Below are 4,289 nucleotides of genomic sequence, written 5' to 3' on the forward strand. Positions count from 1 at the left end.
CGTGGCTCCTTGGTTCCATGTCCTCCTCTGCCAGTTGGATTTCTTTCAAAATAAATGTGTGGCAAAAAAAGTGAAGTTTATGTTATGTTAGGACAAGAGACAAGATGTTTCCATCCCTGAAATTATGATGCATAGAATCACATATCTTAGACTAAACTATGTTACAGAGTAAACATAATAAAAACATGCTTTATCTGTGGCATTGATCATTAAAATGGCACATTACTGATGTATTAAAATTAAATACGATTGGTTCACTTTATGATATTGTATTAGGGATTAGGTAATGCATTCAGCAAGTACTTTTACTTTTAATACTTAAGTATTTTTAAAAGCCAGTACTTTTTTTTACTTTTACTTAATAAGTAAAATGTTAATGTGGTACTTTTACTTTTACTTGAGTACATTTTTGTCTGTGTATTTTTTGAGTACTTTCTCCACCACTGATTACAACTGACCTTTATCTAGAAGTCTATAAATATACTTACTCTAAAACTAAAAGCTTCTTTAGTTGCTCAAACATTTGCTGGGGAGATGTGCAGCTTACTGGCTTCTACAGGCTTATAGGCTTACATTATTATACTACATGTAAAGAATATACATACTGTAACAATTGAGAATTTTATCATTTTAACACAGCAAAACTACAAGAAAAGAAATATTAGCTGAAAGACAAAAGTTATTTGCATCCTTGCGGCTGACCTTGCATCGGAAGCTGAGAATTGTTTAGCTAAACCGTCCTAAACCGTTTCCCTAGGGACGTGGTATAGGGGGAAAATGATGACAATTCCAAGGGTCTTTGACCACAGGGACCCCCCACCCCCACAAATTTTGTATTATTTTGTTTCACAACAAAGAAAAAAATGATGCCCTGTCAATTACTGTTATTGTGTTTTTTAAAATTGTTTTTAGCAGTAAAAAATAAAATCTTACCCCTCCCAGACCAAAAAGCACACATCCATATTAACACTGAACTCCCCCCTGTATCTGTGTTAAATGGCTCGTTCCTGCTTAGCGTATTTGACGGTGACGTTTTCAGCAGCAGTCAATATAAGACATGAACGACTGTGGTAGTAGTTGCCTAGAAAAATAATAGTCAAGTTTTCAAAAAAAAAAAAAAAAGAGATAATAGAAAAAGACAACAGTGTATATTTATAACCCAGTTTTTCTCTAAGAGGGGTGAGTAGACTGTGTGCGATTATCAACCATTTAGCATAGTTAGCTTAGCTACAGACTACTGTTTCTCTCCATAGCATTTAATGAATTAAGGAAAAGAAATACCAAGATATATTTAACTTGTCCCTGTACCTTTTACCACACTTGACAACAGGTGAGTCAGTCAGCAGCAGCTCTAGCCACAATATCAACATAAACCCCTTACCCCCGTCCCAGGGTGAAAATGGTCAGCAACACTATATCCAATGACAACTTAGGGAATTCTTAGGATTTCGCTGTCTTTGCTCTTTTTACAATTACACAATAAAAACTATATATTTGTTGCTGACAGAAATTCAAACAATGTTTATAAAATGATTTAAAAAAACAGCCTTCTTGTCTGGACTGCAGCCAGTCCACACAGTTTTCCTTGGCTTGTATTTAAATTACAGATATATATTGCCATGTCCCTCCTGACCCATCCTGAAATTAAAGCTGCAGCATGTAACTTTTTATTCAAAATATATATAAATATATTTTTACATATTTGTTAAAATTGTCATTGTGTTGTGACAATGTGGCATGAGATAATTTGTGAAAAACTATTTCCTCTGCCTTCTCCCAGTGCTATCTAGAAACAACCAATCAGAGGCAGGAGGCGGGTTTTAGCGTTGTCAATCACAAACTCAATCCTTCACTCTGTGCTATGCTGCAACTAGCATAGCACAGAGCTATGCAGATTCAAACTGTGAATGCTCAGTTTAGTTAACATAGCTACCAATGACGGCAAATAAACAGTTTTCTTGTGTTAATAAGTTAGCACATTTAGCAGTGAGTGAATGAAGTTGATTAACAACACTGAAACCCTCCTCCTGGTTCTGATTGGTTGTTTTTGGTCAGAACAGCGCATTACTTTAGCTAGCAACAATAGTTCAAGGAGGAAGTGGAGGAGATTGATTTTTTTCACAGATTATCTGTCTCATAGCAAACTGTCACGACATGGTGACAGCTTTAACAAATATGGAGAAAACATTTTTTATTAAAGTTCCATACTGCAGCTTGAATAAAATGCAACTACATGGCATTTTTTTGGAGAAGTCTGGATTGTTTTATGTATATTTTGCACGTTGTCTGTGACTGTTGCAAGGGTGGGGCAATCAAATTTTTTGTCATGGGGCCCAAGATTCCTGGCAGCACCCCTGCCCTCTGGATCAAGTTAAAGCTAAGGTATTGTGCTGCTAATAGAGTAATGACTCCTACTAGCAACATATTATCATACATTTAATCATAATTAAAAATAAACTAAATAATTATAAGGGAGTCACAATTAGTGAATCCTTGTAGCTGATTGGTTGTATAATTTAGACCAAACAATAATGCTACGGTGTTTAATCCTGTATTCAGATTTCTTCTATTTTCTATCACTGCAATTTCAAACAATTCCCATAATTTGCCTGCCAAGTGACATTTATTAACATTTATTAACTCTGGGCTGGGAATTGAACCTGGACCCACAGAGACACAACCATTCCAGAGTCTTTGGTGCTTTGTTTCTTTATTACATGAAACAAAGCACCAATATAAATTCGTTCAGTATAAATTTGTTTATACATTTTTCATAGAGGTATGTGTTTTTTCCATGTGTGGGTGAGGAGTAATTGTTTGTTTTTAATTTTTGCATAACTGGCATTATTCTAAATATTTATTTATTGGAATATAAACACTAAAAATATGAAAGGTTGGGTTAAGTAACATAAGCTTCTGCCAGAACTGGGACTCAAACTCAGGAACTGCTGGCATGTCCTGTTTTGTATGGTGTCAGCATGTTACACCAATTCAAGGCTGAACCACCAACGCACACATGACAATTACATATGACCTCATCAATACATTCCGGAATCAGATCCTGTCTTAGGGGTTGGGGGAGGGGTTGATGTCTTCAGCCAACCTTTGTAGAAGTGTTCCAAACAGATCTCTAATGTCCTCTTACTCCAGACTGCACTATATGCTATTTGAAGACATTTCGCACTGGTGGAACAGTCACAACAATTCAGTGAGAACACATGTGTACTGCACATAATGCTTCTACAATGCAGCAGTCTCTGTGGCGCAATCGGTTAGCGCGTTCGGCTGTTAACCGAAAGGTTGGTGGTTCGAGCCCACCCAGGGACGCTTGATTTTTTTTTTTTTTTTTATATATATAATTTATAACTGCCCTTGAAGCCGTGATGCCACATGATTATAAAGAAAATGTGCTATTCGATTTTAGTTCAAACATGCCATGTCAGTTTTGATGAAGCAAAATGTAAACCCAAAACTATATATATATCCCTATTCAATTCAAAAGACAAAACCTTACTCAGGGTTGGCAAAAAGTTGGGTTCTCTGGCAACAATGACAGAAAGGAGAACATTGCAGAATCTCCTGGCTATCGTGGATAATGACAGCCACCGCTTGCACACTTTCTTCATCATTCAGGAAAGTCTGTTGAGTGGGAGGCTGCTTGTTCCAAAGTACAGGACCAATAGCGTGAGGAACTCCCCTTGTGTAATTAAGCTATTGCCACTGATCCTAAATGTGAAATCACAGACCTGACACCAAACCAAAGACCAGACCCTAAAAAGGTGTTACCGAACTGAAGACTGGAAGAAACACACAGCATGTCAACTACTTACCAGATCACACCATCCAACCAGATATACGTTATTTATTGTTTCATTTATGAAGCCGAAAGTGGCAGCAGCCCAAACACCAGCTTCTTAAGAAAAGTCTTACCTCTTCCTCCGTTCTGTCTTCACATCTTCAAATCTTGTGATTTCTACATCCCCATCAACTTAAATTATATTGATCTTCAAAGAAAAAAGGCAGAAATAATAATAAAACTAAAAAATAACACTCCCCGTCGGGGAATCGAACCCCGGTCTCCCGCGTGACAGGCGGGGATACTTACCACTATACTAACAAGGAGAGTACATGTGAGAGGTGGCTAAGAAGCATAGAAAAACAAAATCTGTTGTATGAGGCATTGCTATGTCTTCAACTTTTTGATATGTGAACAATCTCACCATTATGTATTGAAGTTTACAGCAGACTATACTTATTCTTATTCTAATACAGTGTTTCTCAACCTTTTT

General features: G+C 36.8%; 2 non-coding genes across 2 annotated transcripts; one reads left to right on the forward strand and one right to left on the reverse strand.

The window, feature by feature from the left end:
- Positions 1-3,253: 3,253 nt before the first annotated feature.
- Positions 3,254-3,327, forward strand: trnan-guu (transfer RNA asparagine (anticodon GUU)). The gene has a single exon. It is a non-coding gene; the product is annotated as a tRNA-Asn (tRNA).
- A 723-nt stretch (positions 3,328-4,050) lies between these two features.
- Positions 4,051-4,122, reverse strand: trnad-guc (transfer RNA aspartic acid (anticodon GUC)). The gene has a single exon. It is a non-coding gene; the product is annotated as a tRNA-Asp (tRNA).
- Between the last annotated feature and the right edge of the window lie 167 nt (positions 4,123-4,289).

Source organism: Poecilia reticulata, linkage group LG17, assembly GCF_000633615.1.
Source record: "Poecilia reticulata strain Guanapo linkage group LG17, Guppy_female_1.0+MT, whole genome shotgun sequence".
Lineage (NCBI taxonomy): Eukaryota > Metazoa > Chordata > Actinopteri > Cyprinodontiformes > Poeciliidae > Poecilia > Poecilia reticulata.